Raw genomic sequence first — 18,081 nt, 5'->3', positions numbered from 1 at the left:
CTTAGAAGTAAAGGCCAGTTTCATAAGAAGGGTATTAAATCCTAACTAGGAAAGCAAAATTTTATCAAGGAAAATGCCTTCTAGTCCTAAAGTCAGAGAATTGTAAAAGTCCAAGGCAGAGCTGTTCCACTTGGATGTAGGGGCTAATTTGTCCTCAGGAAGAGAAAGTCAGCCACTTCCTGCTTCCATTGGCTTAGGAAGCATGCCCAGTCTTGGGGCCATCCTTGTGACCCTGATCCCTCAACATCTGTTATTTTGCTCCTGATAAGCATCATCTGGGTTGCTCACTGGTTCAAATATTGTTACACTTTTCAGGTATGACTATGCTGCCTTTTAGATGCAGGTGTTGGAGATTTTAGAGATTCCTCTCTGATGATCATACTGAGTAAGTGAAGGAAGACAATTCCAAGTAGCAGCATCTTGGGCTATGTTCTTATAGCCCAAGGGATTTATCTCATATTTCTACTAAACTTAGGTTATCAGGTTTATAAGGCATATATAACAAAAATGAAGGAATTGAATGAAATTTTAAATGAAAAACCTCATAATATATAGGTAAAGAGGGCTCAATTCCTTGCAAAACACATCAAAATGCAACTAAACTATAGAACAACCATTACTCAGAACCATCAGAAATTGAGTTGAACAGAAGTCTGATGACTACAGAATTAAAGAATCAACATCCATCCAGACTGGTAGGAGAGGCAGAGACCTGGAATGGGCTGGTTGCACCCCTACACATGGTGGATAAAAAATCAGAAGGGATATCCTGGGAGCAAAGATTCCCAGCCGCGCACCAGGCCCCCATCCCAGGGTTCCAGCACCAGGAAGATAAGTCTCCACAAATTCTAACTGCAAAAACCAGTGAGAATTGAGTGAGTGGGAGAAAATTCTAAAGTCCCAAGTAGTTCCTCCTAAAGAACCCACATACAGACTTACTCAGACTCATTCCTTCTGAGCTCCAGCACCAGGGTAGAATCTTTAAAGGCAACAGTGGCATACAAGGAGGAACCGAAGTGTGTGACATCAAGGCAGGAGCTGGGGGGCAGCTTTGTCCCAGACAGAAAGGAAGGCAGTGCCATTGTCCCTTTTTTGAACCCTCCTCCAACAGAGCCACAGAGCTGGCAGGCCGGTGCCATATCTGAGACTCCATCAACCTGGCTTGCACTGTTTGCCCCACCCTGCAGATATCTGAGGCTCTAGTCCACTCAATTTATGGGCCCACTCAAGCTGTTGACAGTAACTTTTCCATGTGAATGAATGGCTGACTTGGTTTATGCTTCACAACTTCCTAAATCCTATCAAACAAGCAACAGCTGAGCTCAATGAGCCCCAGCCTCAGTGCTTCTTGCTAAGTGGCCACAGGCTCACCACTAACAACAGCCAGTCTAGATCCACAGCTTGGCTTTACCTGGGAACCTCCAAGTTCAGAACAAGTAGCAGCCGTCTCAGATTGCTTTATAGCTCATGCAGGGTGGCCACAGGTAGAACACAGGTGGAGGATGACCTTGGCCTGCACCACCCTGGAAGGCCAAGGCTCAGAGCCTTTGTACCCAGTGGACAGCTACAAACCACACTGGAGCACCACCACCCTGCTGCCTGCACAGCTGATCCTCCATAGAAGGTGGAGGTTGATGGTTAGTGGTCACAGCCAGACCCTGCAGCTAGGCCTGGGTAAATTCCTCCTACTGCCCTGATAACAGTAATTAAGGATCAACTACAAGAGGAGGGTATACTCAGCCCACACAAAGGGCATACCTGGAGTACCCAGCTTAGGGGAGGGGAGGCAGTGCCACTGAACCCTACAGGACACCTACTACATTAGATGATGCTACCAAGACAGGGAGTCTTAAGAGCTTTACCTAATACATGGAAAAAAACAGAGGGAGGCTGTTAAAATGAGGAGACAAATAAAATTTCTCAAATGAAATAACAGGTCAAAACTCCAAAAAAAAAAGAGCTAAACAAAATGGAGATAAGCACTCTGTCAGATGCAGAGTTCAAAACACTGGTTATAAGGATCCTCAAGAAACTTAGTGAGGACCTCAGCAGCATAAAAAAGATCCAGTCAGAAATGAAGCATACACTAATTGAAATAATGAATAATTTACAGGAGAACAATAGTAAAGTGGATGAAACCAAAAATGAAAGCAATTACTTGGAACGTAAGGAAGCAAAAAACAAGCAATCAGAACAAGAAAAAAAACTATAATCCAAAAAAATTAGGATAATATAAGCAGCATCTGGGAAAACGTCAAAAAGTCCAAGATTCACATTATAAGGGTGACAGAAGGAGAAGAGAAAGAGCAAGAAATTAGAAATCTATTTGAAAAAATAATGAAAGAAAACTTCCCTAATTTGGTGAAGGAAATAGACATGTAAATCCAAGAAGAACAGAGTCCCAAAAAAGATGGATGTAAAGAGGTCCACTCCAAGACACCTCATAATTAAAATGCCAAAGGTTGAAGATAAAGAGAGAATCTTAAAAGCAGCAGGAGAAAAACACTTAGTTATCTACTGGAGAGTTCCCATAAGACTGTCAGCTGATTTCTCAGAAGAAACTTTGCAGGCTAGAAGGGACTGGCAGGAAATATTCAGTCCTGGAAAGCAGGGACCTATAGCCAAGATTGCTCTACCCAGAAATGTTACCATTTAGAATTGAAGGGCAGATAAAGAGCTTCCCAGACAGGTAAAAACTAAAGGAGTTCATCATCACCGAACTATTATTATATGATATGTTAAAGAAATTTACTTAAGAAAAAGAAGATTAAAACTATGAACAATAAAATGGCAAAAAATACGTATCTATCAACATTTGAATCTAAAATACAAACTAAGCCAACAAGAAGAACTGAAACAAAACCATGGATACAAAGAGCATTTTGATGGTTGCCAGATAGGAGGGGCTGTGAGGGAGTGGGTGGAGATGTGACAGGGTTAAGAAGCTGAAGTAGGTAGTTGCAGAATAGCCTTGGTGATGTAGAGCATAGGAAGAGGAGCAACCAAATAACTTACATGCTTGACTCATGAACATGAACAATGGTGAGGAGATTTACCATTGCCTGAACACCTGAGGGAGGGTGGGGTGACGGGTTGGAGGGAGCAAAGGGGGAAAAGTCAGGACAACTGTAATAGCAGAATCAGTAAAATACAATTTAAAAACCTTATAATATATAAAGTGTTTTATAACAAGCTTCTAAAAATAATGCATATCACATCTATACATCTATCTGTATATCTGTCTATGTCTATATGTCTATATCTTTATCATCTGTTTATACCTATCTATATCATCTATATCTATATCTATCTTAATAGCTGACACCAGGATTCTTCTCCCCTCTTTGAGTTCCTTGATAAATTGTTTGAAGAAGGAAAATAATATTTTAGGACATACACTGTGAGGAATGATATAAGATGACCACACTCTCAGGAGTTTGCAATAGAAGAGAAGACTTGTTTTAGGGGAGTGTTTGGAGGCAAAAGGGCTGATCATTATTGGTGAAGATTCGTGCCAAGCTCATTGCTACAGTGAAACTCCTTCCATAGCTCTAAACTTTTAGTAAACTATGCTATTTTTACAGAAGTCTTCTGTGAATGGTGCCTGTGTGGGAATACAGGGAAAAGGTCAACACATCAACACTGAGGAACTGGGAGAGCTAGAGAAGGCTGCTACCACCCGGAAGCTGGAAGTATAAAAAGAAGCCAGAGCATGGAACCACCTGCTACTAGAAAAGAATAAGAAATCTGTGACTGTAAAATTCCTAGGGATGATTATACTCTGAGAGCCATTTACCTAATAATGGGCTTCGGGTCCTTTAAATTTATTTAAATTTCCAAAGATGAATGTGAGGCAACACATAAAAATATTTAAAGTGGTATTTCTAGAAGGTGGGGTTGTAAATAATCTTTATATTTCTCTGTACTTTTCAGATATTCTGACATAACCATGTACTACTTTTAAATTGAAAGGAAAATATAAATAGATATATTTTCTCATTGAAATGTACAAACATAAAATTTATTTCTGTCCCACTGTTGGTATAACATATCAATGCCATGTAAAAGAAAGTAGGTATTTAGCTTCAGATGCTTATTATGGAATTTTTTCTTCTGCATTCTTTATTCAGATTGCATGCCCTGAGGTACTTATAAAAAGGTAGGCAGGGTCATAATGAAGTCTATAAGGGCAAACCACAGCTTGATATAGAAAAGTGACTCGCTGATAAAAAATTTCTGACCCAATGAGTTCTTTAAAATGTAGAGGTTGACTTACAAGAGGCAATCATATCCTAATCATTTTAAGAAAGGAAAATGAAATCTATGTCTATTCTCAGAAATTAAAGTGAATGCATACTGTAATACATATTAGGTGCTTAAAATATCAACTACTTGTTTATATATTCAAGTTGAGTATACAAAGAATAAGAACTGAATATAAACTAAGAACCACATTAAATTCTAGAAAAGTACATATTTAAGTAATATGACAGGAAAGCAAGGTATATTTTAGCAGGTGTTAAGTGCCTAAATTATCTTTTTGTGATAATAACTAGTATTTATTGAATTCTATGCATTAATTCATTGGGTGTCCATGACTTCCTAACTTACAGCATTAAAGTCAACAAATCTATTTTCAAATATTATTTTTATTTTGACTAATAATTTGGACTGTAAAAATAATGATGATTCTGTTAAAAGGCAACTGTTGTCTCTCTCTCTCTTTCTGTCTTACAATGTGGTTCATTTTATGGTATTCTGCAGCCAATCAAAACCGCCAATAAATGGCCATTTCTTTTTTTTTTTTTTTGCTTTCTATTTTATTTAATATTTTTTCCTTGAAGTGATAAAAGTGACATTTTTGTAGAATAATTCTACAAAAAGAGAAGATTAAAAGAATGAAAAGCATCAAGATTTATTTCACTGCACCTTTTCTAAACACTTTTTTAAAATTGTTCAAGTACAGTTGTCTCTATTTCTCCTGCCACCACTTTCCCGGGTCCCACCCACCCCCACCTTCCACCCTTAATCCTCTCCCTATTTGGCTTTGTCCATGGGTCCTTTATACATGTTCCTGATGACCCTTTCCTGTCTTTCCTCCATTACCTCCTCCCTTGACCTCTGGTTACTGTCAGTTTGTTTTTTATTTCAATGTTTCTGGTTATATTTTGCTTGCTTGTTCATTTTGTTGTTTAGGTTCCACTTATAGGTGAGATCATATGCTATTTGTATTTTACCTCCTGGCTTATTTTACTTAGCATAATGCTCTCCAGTTCCATCCATGCTATAGCAAGGGGTAGGAGCTCCGTCTTTTCCTTCGGCTGCACAGTATTCCATTGTGTAAATGTACCATAGTTTTTTGATCCACTCATTTACTGATGGGCACTTAGGTGGTTTCTGTCCCTTGCCTATTGTAAATTGTGCTGCTATGAACATTGGAGTGCACAGGTTCCTTTGAATTGGTGTTTCAGGGTTCTTAGGATATAATCCCAGCAGTGGAATTGCTAGGTCAGAAGGCAAATCCATTTTTAGTTTTCTGAGGAAATTCTATACAGTTTTCCATAGTGGCTACACAGGTCTGCCTTGCATTTTTTATTTTTAGTTAAAAAAATCATATTGCCTGTATTTTAAAATACCTAATATGAGCTCTTCTGCATTGAGCTCTTTTGAGTGCTAAAAACATTTCTTGGTACACATTTTATTGAAATTCCATTTTAAATTATAAAGTTTTAAAAAAGTTTCATAGTCCTTCTTAGTTCCTTATTGTAAATGAGTCAGAGAACAATATACAAGGTCTAGCACAAATAATGTCTTTTTATTACAAAATTTTTAATTATAAAATCATAAGCATGTAATTCTGTAACAAAATAATATCACACTCAAGCACACCATATAATGTTCTAGGTGAAGTGTTCAAATTGAAGCTATAAATTATTACACCCTTATTACTACCCTCCCAACCACACTCAAGCAGGCCTTACTTCTGCCAGACTCTGTATATCTTACAAAAAAATTACAAGATGATTTGATTTTCTGGTCCAAGTCAGAGCTTGCGTTTGCCTTCTTTGCCTTCTCCCCACAATTGCACATTTCATTTCTTTCACCCAGATGTATCCTTCATATTTTTTCACTAAGTGCTTTTTATTTAAAATTTAGTTCGTGACTTATCTTCTTCTTAGGAAAAGCTCCATGTGATTGTAATTGTTATAATTATGACACTGCCTTCCATTTCTGAGTCTTTTAATATTTATGAAGATGTTTTGATATTTTTACATTCACCTACTTCATTATCTGCTGGGATACTAGCTATTGCTTTGTTTGTTGTAAACAAGTTCTGCATCAAGGAGACTTGCTTTTGCCTGAGACACTTGGCCCGTTCAAGGCACTGCCACTAAGGGACTCAGCTTTAAGCATTCGTGACATAGGAGAGAAATGATTGCACATTTTTTCCTTTGACATAGAAATAGGCTTTATCCATTAACTGAAAACGCAATTATAACCAGGAATTAAATCTATGTGCTTCTCTAAAAATCTCATAACTGCTTTTCTCCCCCCAGGCATACCTTCTCAATCCAACCCCAAATGACTACACACTGTTCCATTAGAGATTGTTTCATTTAAATACAATATGCTATAATACTTCATAAAATATTAATTTACTTCTTACATAATTGTTTTGAGGTGAAAAGTCTTCTGTATTTGTTACCACAAGTCACTTTTTAAATCAAATTAGAAAAAAAGTATTTAACATCCCAATTTAAATGTATTTCTGAGTGCAATTTTAGCTTTTTCCTACATGTAGGAACAGCTTTGTCTCCTCTGGTTGCTGAGCTCTAATGCTCATAATAATATTTTTCCACATAAGATTCAGCAGAATTATGGATATATTTGTGTACTATCAGAATATAAATACTGAAGATGAGTATGAAATATAATAGTTTACTGGTCTACAATTTCAAGGAAGACAGAGAAAGGCATTAGTTTAAAAAAGCATTAAATGGCAAACAGTTGAGCTTAGATGAGGAATACAGCTCTGCTAGATTAGTGCATAATTCCCAACAAACAGCAGGTTCTGAGGTTCTGACCCGCAAAATGGGAGTGAAAAGACCCAGCTCACACAGGGTAGTATGAGGGTGTAATGTGGCGGCGTCAATTACGGTGCTTGACACGGGAGCATGCATCAAAGCATAGTCTGTTTTCTCTCCTTCCTCTTCCTTTCTTGAGTCAAATCTATATGAAACTAAAAGAATGCACTTGATCTGGATAAAGATTAAGATGCCCTTTAGATAAGGTAGGAGCAATGCCACTATCCTCGAGGATCTTAATTCAGTAGACTTAGTGTGAACCACAATTCCTAATTTTATGGCAAATGTCTACCATCAGAAAAGTAAAAGCAACCTCCATTCTGATCTTAGATATTTTCATTGTTGTGTATTTCCATGTGAATGTTCCTTAAGACTTGCTCAAAATCTATGGTATTTATAATTCCGATACTCAAGATCATTTATTCAAATCATCCATAGTGACTATGGTTACTACTCAGAAAATGGAACAAATAGCATCCTTATGCTCAGTAATTGGTCACTAGCTACAGAATTTGTTAAATGGACGATAACATATATAAAATGAAACCACTTAGTTCTTTGATATTGACGACAGAAATATATCATCTCTTTTCATTTCTTGCCATTTGCAGTAAAATAACAAGCATATACTTTATCGTTTACTTGCTATGTAAATGCCTAATAATGCCAGAACAAATATTTAACAAACTAGAAAACTGGCAAATCTACATATGCTAAGAAAATACATTTTAGTAAAAAAATATTAAAATAAAGTCATAAAACATCTCTAGATATTTAGACAAATGATGGGGAAAATGTTTTAATGCATTGTGTTGGCCTGAAAGTAGTTCTTAAAAAAAAAAAGTTGTGGAGGATTTGGAGAGTGTCTCCAAAAGACTAAGTGTATGTATTAACACTGAAATACTGGAATATTTGCCAAGATCAAAACCACTTGTACTGTGACAATGAGCCCTGTTAAATGTCTCTTTCGCTAATGGTAAGTTCCTGGAAACTGCCTGATTCTTTTGGGTGGGGGTGTTAATGTTTCTTTTTTTTTTTAAAGATTTTACTTTCCCATAGTCACTCCTCTTAAACAACTACAGGAAAATAACATTAATATCTGACTGAAGAAATAAAATGGGGTCATTATAGTCAAGCTGCCAAATTACTAAAATCAAGTAGAATGGAGAACGAGGAAATTATTCTATTCTTACTTCAGCTTGAAAACTTAAACTTTTGAACTTTTCACTTGGGCATCAATTCCTGGAAGATACGTGTGTGTGTGTGTGTATCCATAATCTCTTATATATACACACACATACATATACATATAATCTCCTGTGGATAACCCTGCAAAGAACCAACTGATACCCATTCTGCAGACGGCTCCTCATCTAGGGGATTCCCATCTCAGATCAACCCAGAGCTCAAAAGGCAGGGCTGATTCTCCTCAAGAAGTAGTTTTAGTATAAACATTCTCATCTCTTGTTCCTTCTTTGGAATACTCTGGGTATTGCTTGGTTGTGCATCTGATTTGCATACCCTAAAACCCCAGAATAAATCTTTTCCCTTCATTTATAGCTACAGCTCCCTGACTCTTCATGCACGATTGCCATGTCCTCGGCTGAATTTATCCAACTAATACTTTTTACAGTTTTCTTCCTTCAGGAAAAGAGTCTTTGCTTTTGTTATTACTCAACAAACACTTATTATCTCCACACTGAAAGACATTATGATCAGTGCTATGGGAAATACAGAATAAATGGAGCATAGTACTTGATGCCAGGAACTGAAAAGCTGACAAAATCAACACTGATCGACTGATTAAGTCACTTCAAGACATAATCAGTAAATCCATAGTATTTGCCAAAAACTATGTTGGGTATTGGTGATACTGTTGTAAATAAGACAAAACTGACTGTGCCTTCATGGAATTCATAATCTACTAGCAAGACAGGAAAAAGAACCCACAATACATAAATACAAATTTTGAAAATTCACCAGTATTTACTTTAAACTATAAAAAGGTCTTCCACAAAAAAAAGTTCCACAAAAGGGTCTTCCAAGACTGAATAACAGAAGAATAATACACAATAATACTTACCATTTATTGAGTACTCATTATTTACCAGCTTGTTGTACAGGTTTTATATGTATTTACAGTTAATAAATGTAACTGTACTACGAAGAAAGGTGTTATCTTTACCTCCATCTTACAGTTGAGGAAACTGAGGCATAGAAAGAGGAAGTGACTTACTTATAGGTACATGGCTAGAAAATACCAGAGCCAGTGTTTAGACACAGGCAGGCAGCTCCAAAGTACATGTTCTCAGCGTCTTTCTCAAATGTTTCTAGGTGATGCTAAAATTTGCAATGGAGGTTAGAGGTGTGCAGTGAAGATGACTTATAACCTCTTTCTTTGAAAGCTTTCTGAAGTAGATGGAGTTTGAACTGAAACTCAGGCATGGATAAGATTTCAAAATATTTCAGTTAGGAGGAAGGGAGTTCAAGGCCAAGGAAATAGCCTGAAATAATGTAATGAGAGAAGGACAAGTGCACTTTGATGACTGAGGTGTGAAGCTAAAGATGAGGCTAAATGGTGGGCTGGTCTATGCTGTGGTGGGTTCTTGGTAGATGGTTTGATATGGGATGGCTTGATGCCAAGTCTTCTTGGGAAAGAAGACTTGTTAGGACACCTTTTCGGGGCAGCAGAATAAAAGAGAAAAATAAGGTGCAAAAGAAGGGAACCACAGAGACAATAAAAATCAGGGAGCAGGTACAAAAGATTATAGTTAAGTAAAACTGTTGAGATATGGTGATTGAATTGATAGCCTTGATGGGGGTTGTTTGAGAGAGAGAAAGGTTATATAAATGGGTTTAAGGTTTAGTTGGACATATTTTTTTAGTTTTTGTTTATTTATTTTTAGAAAAGGGAGGGAAAAAGAATCAGAAAGATACATAAATGTGTGTTGACTCTTGCGTGCCCCCTACTGGGGAATGTAGCCTGCAGCCCAGGCATGTGCCCTGACTGGGAATCCAACTGGTGACCCTTTGGTTTGCAGGCTGGCACTCAATCCACTGAGCCATACCAAGCAGGGCTAGCTGGACATATTTTTAACTGAGTGACATTGGACAAGTTAGTTCACCTCTGTAAGTCTATTTCCTCAAATGAAAAATGAGAAATAGTAAATTCATACGCATAGTGGAAGCGTAAATGAGATAATGGAATTAGAGTGCTATGCAGAGGGTTTGCACATAGTTAGTCTCCATAAATGACATTTCTGACTATATTAATAGGGTTTGAAAATGACTTTCAAGTTTTATACCAAGTCAACAAGCAGATGATTACGCCACTAACCAAGATGAAGCAAAATAATATTTGTATATTGCAATCTAAATGTTTGCAATTTATATGTGTGGATATTTTCATCCTGCAAACTGAAACTACAGTCTTTAGTCAGGAGAAAGGTCCAGATTAAAGACAATGGTACAGCTATCAATCACAAGAGAAGACTATATAGAAAGAATCTTAGCTGAAGGAGTGAGAGGAGAAAGTAACAAGGGGTCAGTGGACATTTAGGAAGAGGGCAAGGTCAAGAAAAACAGTGCCAAAGCTCGAGCCAAAGGGCCTCGGGAAGGAATCCAATAGATCTGATGTGTGGTAGATGTTCAGGACCTTTGACAGAGCACCTTCAGTGGGATAAAGTTGTGCTTATTATGGAGCTAGAAATGAGTACAATGAAGAGGCAGCTGGTATAGACCATTCTTTCAGTTAATTTTGGCATTGGAAAAGAGATGGAAGAGAAAGCAGGGTTTCTGGGAATGTGTAAGTGTGTGTATGTTCTATTTCCTCAGAGAACAGTCGGTTTAATGGGAGAGATTAATGATATATAAGAAGGAGAAGGTATGATTGATGGTGAGTTCCAACAAAATAAGCCCCGTGCAATGTCATGTATCATGGGTCTACTATATATTTAATGTTCTGGCATTATTTAATCAAGTCCTAAAAACACCCTGCAAGAAATTATTTTTCTAATTTGCAGATAAAAAAACTGAAACAGAGAAAACAGTGGCTGTATCCTCCCCCAAAACCTAGTATTTGATGAAGTTAAGATTCAAATCCAAATCTGGCTGAATCCCAAAGCCCCATGGGTAGAGAAAAATTGAAAATTTAACGAAGAAGAGAGGGGAGTTGAAGGAGCTTAACAGGATCTTTTTTTTTTTTTTTTTTAGTTTAACGGGATCTTTAGAGCTACAGAGTTAGAGTGTCAAAACTGGGTTTAAGGACTTGGGGAAAAGTAAAGTTCTATAATAGTCACGATGGTGCATTTAATGAGATTTTAGAAAGAAATTGCTAAGTAGCTCCAAAAGCTTAACTCAGACATGAATTTGTAATACATGCAGTCAAATGCAGTTACGTGACTTATTCCCGTTTCTTTGATTCTACCAGAACATCAATATTGAACAAAGGCCAGACTTCTAAAATTCATTGTAGCCTAGCCTATTAAAAATACATGCTGAAGATAGCAGTTTGGCTATTTGTCTACGAATTCTCTAAAACTGAATTAAAAAAATACTGAGTATAAAGAAAATATAAACAATTATTTTATTTAAAACATTAGATCTTTTAAATTATATTATTATGTAAGTGAGGTAAAAAAAATCCTTAATTTTACAGCTTGCCTTCTGCCCCATCAATGCGTAAATACACTCTGAGTACCTCTGGCACGTTTGATGAGGGGAGGAAGGAGAACCATCCCACATGATCCGCTTCTAGACTTATAAGAATAAAAACAACACAGGCAAAGCAGGGTACGCTACAATTTAGACTTAATTAGTATACTAATATATACTAAACAAAATGGAACAGTCTACTAGAGAGCATAACAGTATATAAAGTACCAAATAATGTTAAGAATGAGAGAAATAAGGGCCAAGCTGAGTGAATGTTCACTGGCCTTCACACATAAAGCCTGTCTTCTGAGTAATTAGTTCTCTACACCAGTCAGTCAGTCATTGCTTTATATTAGAGATACTCCAAATGGTTCAACATCTACCCCTTTGTACTTTCATTTCAAACCCTGGACCATTTGGAAAAGATCATGGTTATTGTCTGTCAGCCATATACACACACTAGAGGGCAATGTACTCAATCTCTTTCTCTCTCTCTCTCTCTCCCCGCCCCCTTTCTCTCTAATTTTTTTTCTCTCTCTCACACACACACCAGCCCCCTGTCCATCGGGGTGAACAGAGTGTCCAGGTGAGTCAACAAACGCAAGATGTCGCAGGATTCCCACCACAGACCAGAACAATAGAAAGATTCCCAGTCAGAAAGTCATCTAGAGAAAGTGCGTGGAGGAATCGTGTTCTATTTCTTAAACTCAACTGAAGATTATTTATGACTAAGATCTTATTAACATACATACCAAACTACATTAGTGAATACTGCGGTGGAAGAAGGAACACACCATCTGGATACTGTCCTCACTTAAGAAAATATCTGTTGGTTCTGCAATCCCATAGGGGCCCCATAGGGAAGGATATACTTTCCTGCCTGCTTATCCACGGATGTAGGAGTGTTTTAAACTGATGGATATATGGGGCATGACATGCTCAAGGTAATACAAGGAAATAGCACATATTACTTTGCTTAAAACCTATTCTAATTACTTTATCTTAAATCACAAAATATCGCCTAATCTGTGGCCAAGTTACAGTTCATTTTTATACTTCAGGTGTTTTTTATTGAAAAGATATGTTTTTAAAGGACTAAATTAATTTCCAATATTACTCTTTGTTATGTGAAATAGTCTGGGATTTCCTCAAGAATTCTGTTAAGCAAAGTGTGGTTCACACCCAACTGTGGATTTAAGTACAAACACTGTGCTGTTTGCCCAGCCACTGTTCATACTAATTCTCCCAGAAGACATTATCAGAAACTGAAAATTAGGTAGTTTATTTGAAAGACCTTGCGGATTTTACAAATATAGGGTATTATTATCTTTAGCATTACTGGAAACATGAAAGAAATGTAGGTATTAATTAGATAACTTTATTAAAACATGAAATTTACTCATTAATAAAAAGAGGCTCGGTTTGTAGATTGTAAACAAATTATTCACCCCTCAAAGGAAAAACGCCATGAAGAAATGTAAGAAATGTGATTTGAATCTATTTCTCTTCCACTTCTTCCTTCATCTAGCTAACACTAAAATGGAGATGGTACTTTTTTGATTAATGAAGGCATGCTAATGGCTCTTTTTTCCCTGCATTTCTAAAAATAATGAGGCTTTTTTTCTTCTTCTCACTTTATTTAGTAATGACCAAATTTACTGTATTATAACTTCCTTTGAGAATTTAAAATGTACAATGTTGCACGATGGGGAATTAAGTAAGAATTGAACAAATCAGTAAATCAGCTGGTGGTAAAATACGTTCGAATTTAAAAACACATATTTCTTCAGTAGAGAAGTAAGGTCTATGGTTGGATTGTAAACCTCAAACATGAAAGAATGTATACTCCTCTCAATAATTCTGAAACAACAGTTCATGGAAAATTTGAATGTGTATGTGACAATCAGATTTATCATATGTGATTATAACATTAAAGCCAAGTAAATATTGTTAAAGAAACAATAAAATATTGTAACATCATAATGAGAGTGCATATTTTTTCTCTAGCAGGTTTAGATACACCCTTAAAAAGACATTGCTTCCATAATTTAGAATAGAAAGTTTTAGCTTGTCTATTATCTAGCATAAAAAGGTATGACTTTTGGATTTACATTAAATAAAATTAATAAATAAAAAATAACTAGACGAATAAATCAATAGGAAACAAATTTTTTTGTATGTTATAACTGAATACATATGCTCTCATTTTCTTAACCACGCATTTGCCAAAGGCCTTTGGCAGCTTGCAAAACTATGGAACTCCAAATTATCCATAGCCATAAAACGCCCTTATAAATCTGCTGTCCCTTTCAAGAGCTACATTGAGTTCCTTGCTAACAGCAGAACATTCACAAAATAACTGATCTATCCTACCTATAATTGTAATGTCTACTACGATGTTCTATAGTAGACAAATGTAACAGCTCACTAAGAGATAGGATAAATAAAATCACTTAATATATTTGAAAGAATAATTATCAAGCATAACTTAGCAACACTGAATGCAGCCACTATAATAGAATGAGTAGTCACCCACAGACAATTGATACAGGGTGCAGCCAAGAGGATGCCCCCCTCAAAAAGGGATTTGGAATGGGGTCCAGAACTCAAGATGTCTAGGAAATATTAGAAAGACATATAAGGTATCCTCACCCCTTCCTTGCCACAGGTCTGAGTTGAGGGAAGGAACACAGGGAGCAGGAACATGCAGAGCTGTTTTATACAGCAACAGCTTTGCAGCTAATCTAGGGCATGGCCATTTAGCATATATACAGCCTTTAACTGGCTGCAAAGATATGTTAAATAGCTGTGGCTCTGAGCCAGGGGGATGGAAAGGGACTCCCTCGCAAGATGTAACTCGGGGCAGGTCCCCCAGGTGACAGTGCCTGCATGATAGCTTGGACAAGATTGGCTCCAAGACATGGGGCCATACTTGCCCAGACTCAGGATGGCAGATCAGTAGACATGGAATGATACAGGAATGCTGGCAGGTGTAACTGACTGTGGAAGGAGTCAGAAATAGAGGAAGATTGGTGTGGGGAATTCAACCCAGACATGGCAGCCATTGGAAGGAGAGCCACCCACTTTTGGTCAGAGTGGGGGACCCCTCACAGCTTTGCCAGTAAAAGAGACCCAAGCAGTTTGGCCAGAGTGCAGACCCCTGCAGCTTTGGTAGAAGAGGATCACGTGGCTTTGGGGTGCTCCCTTTGGCCCCACGGCCTAGGAAGCAGGAGAAACTTCGCCTGGAAGAAGGGTGAAAAAACTCTCGCCAGTAGGCCATGAGAAGGTGCCACATGGTTTTGGATTAATTAGAGATCCTGCCTGGATGGTGCCAGTGGCCTGAAACACGAACTTGTGCTTCTTTTCTGGAGTTACAGTACCCCGAATTAGGGAAGAGGGGATAAGGAAGCACTGTGGGCACCTATGGGTATCCAAAAAGGACATTGATATTTTAATGAAAATGTTAGGTCACTATGTTAAGTCTGTATAGTATTAAATAAACATTTCCTTTCCTTTTTGCAAATCTCTGGCATTGAGAGATGTCTTTCCTATCTGGCGGTGGACATGATGAACCTGGTAGGGGGTCCTTTCCATAGTAGTATATGGTGACTCCCCTTGGCCCTGTGTGTGTGCTGTGTTCTGTAACACAATGACAGTGATCAAATTGTATTAGTGCTATTATTGCAGGAGCAGAGGTATAAATACCTAAGGATGTGAGAGAGAGAAAAAAGCATTTCCCATCTCCATCAAATCCTTCGCTCTTACTCACTATTGTATCTATTGCATTATTATATACTAGTATATTATTTATGGAACATGTGTAGCTTGCATGGGGACTCCTCTGTTAAAAGCTGAGCCTTCCCAGGAGAGCCAGAATTGGAAGCTTCACTCTTTGGAAATTAGTGTCTATCTTAGAAAGTAATTCCAGGTACTGAAGATTTTTAGGGGGAAATTTAACTGAAGTCCATCAGTGGTTGAAAATTTCAGAAAATGGTTGTGGAGAATTGAGATGAAGCTGAATAAACAGTATTATGGGTAAAAATACACAAGGCTGAATTGAATCATTGACTTACCTGAGGTAGATGCTATGTTTCCATGTTGCACTAGTCAATGATGACACGCAGTGGCTGGTTACTAAAATGTATGCACTCATAAACTGTGAGAATTACCATCTAAATTCTTTTCAGGAATAAAAATAATGCTTATTCCATACCTCAAGGACATAGAATAAAATCTAGTAGTTTATTAATCTTATAAAACTTCATGCCCTATATTTGTAACAGGGTGCAGCCAGTTGTGGGGTGGGGGGCAAATTGGGATTTGTAATGGGGTCCAGAACTCAGCATCCAGGAAATACTAGAAAAATATATATATATATGTAGGATGTCCTTACCCCCACAAGTCTGAGCTGGGGGATGGGACACATGGAACAGGGCCATTGAGAGTTGTTTTGAATAGCAACAGTTTTGCAGGTAACCTCTAGAACAGTCATTTAACATATCTTGAATCTTTAACTTGTTTCATAGGCATGTTAAATAGCTGTGGCTATGTTCTGAGCCTGGGGGATGGGAGTGCCTTTAACCCATGATGTAACTGGGAGGCAACTACCCCTGGTTACAGAGCCTGAGTAAAAGCTTGGAGATGATTGGCTCCATGCCACGGGGCCATGCCTGCCCAGACTTACTATGGCAGCCCAGTAAAGCTGGAAAATTATGGGAATGCTGGCAGCTGTGGCCAATTGTGGGAGGAGTCAGAAATGGTGCAGCAGAGGAAGATTGGCACTGGGATTTAAACCCAGGTGTGGCAGCCATGCAGTGTCTTTTTGAACCGTGCGGCTTCGGCAAGAAGAACCACAGACTTCTATTTCTTTTTCTGAGGTACAGTACCCCAGACTGGGCAGATGGGGAAGGCAGGACTGTGCATCTGTAGGTATTCTAAAGGACTTTGGGATCTCAATGAAGACATGATATCATTGCTCTTAAGTTTGTATAACTCTTTAAATAAATAATCCCTTTCCTTTTCACCAACTGCTGACATTGAGAGATATCTTTCCCTGGCAGCAGGCAAGGCGAACCTAGTATGGGGTGGGGGACCCCTGGAGCACAAGGGTGGGTCTATTTCACCATAGTATATCATTCACCTGCCCTGGATCTGTTCTGTAATATATTTACTATGTTAATATCCTATTTCAAATCCACTTAGTGAGTGACATACATGCTCTTCTGATAACTACTTTGCTATTTCTTAAAAGTGAAGGAAAAAATTTTACATTAGTTTCTATTTTGTTCTTTGAAAATCACCAATACCAATGCTTTTTAAAAGTAAAATGTCACACTGACTTAATCTAATAATCAGAATAAACGCTAAAATGACCAGAAGCTATTTATAGCTTTCAATGTTTTATATTAAATGTTCATGGGCAATAATGATTTTTTATGAGAACCCTAATTTTGACAAATCCATCAATGAAACTATTGCCTTATCATATTTTCTTAAGAGCCATCAGAATTATAATTCACTTTCTTTAGCAAAAAGTGCATACTTCTGTTACAAAGAGAAAATTAGTGTTTTTCTAGAGTTGATTATGAAAACATAAAGTGTGTGTTGTGTAGTAAGGGAATATCCCTTCCTTGAAAATATTCCCTTGGTTGCATTCTTACAATACTAATATTCTTCAAAGAGTGTTCTGGAATTGGGGGCTTCAACATACATAGTAAGGAACTGTGACTTAACAAAGACAGAAAAGGAATCATAGATGAGAAACAAATTTAAGCAACATGAATTAACTTTTTATGGGGTAGACTTTTTGAATGATTATTAAAATGTATTCCTTTAACCTAATAATTATTGATCTTCTTTTATGTGCCCAATATATTTTTTTAATTTACCATGTTTATTTTACATCAAGTTTATTTGTCCTTATTAAATTAATACAATTTAAAGGAATAAATACTTCTTTCTCTTTTTTATTGTGTATGTATTAGTAGGGGTAGGAAGGACAGAATATGGAAGAATAGGCAAAGGTTATAGAAAGTGGAAAGATAAAGTTGAAGGGACAGACAAAGTGAGTGTTTGTATAAACCCTTTTGTCCCTAATAATGTCTTATTTAGACTTTTAAAGGTAATAGGTTTTTACTTCTCACTGTCTCCTCTCCAACATTGAACAGGCTATACAGAATCCAAAAAGACCACGTAAGTTTCAAAAAGTCTATTCAAAGGTGGAAATGTGGAGTCAGAGACAGTTTACAGCCACGCAAAAATAAGCTGACTAATCTTGCAGAATGCTTTTAAGACAATGGGTGACTCAAAACCAACAGACTCTACCAACGAGCTGCTCAGTGGC

At 37.3% G+C, this 18,081-nt stretch overlaps 1 protein-coding gene across 3 annotated transcripts in view; it reads right to left on the bottom strand.

The window, feature by feature from the left end:
• Positions 1-18,081, bottom strand: part of BANK1 (B cell scaffold protein with ankyrin repeats 1) — a 298,123-nt gene that overhangs the window by 162,793 nt on the left and 117,249 nt on the right. The window lies entirely within an intron of this gene.

The sequence above is a fragment of the Sturnira hondurensis genome, unplaced genomic scaffold (assembly GCF_014824575.4).
Source record: "Sturnira hondurensis isolate 20B ecotype Veracruz unplaced genomic scaffold, ASM1482457v3 Scaffold0022707, whole genome shotgun sequence".
NCBI classification, from domain to species: Eukaryota; Metazoa; Chordata; class Mammalia; order Chiroptera; family Phyllostomidae; genus Sturnira; species Sturnira hondurensis.
This window is presented reverse-complemented; position numbering and strand designations above follow the sequence as displayed.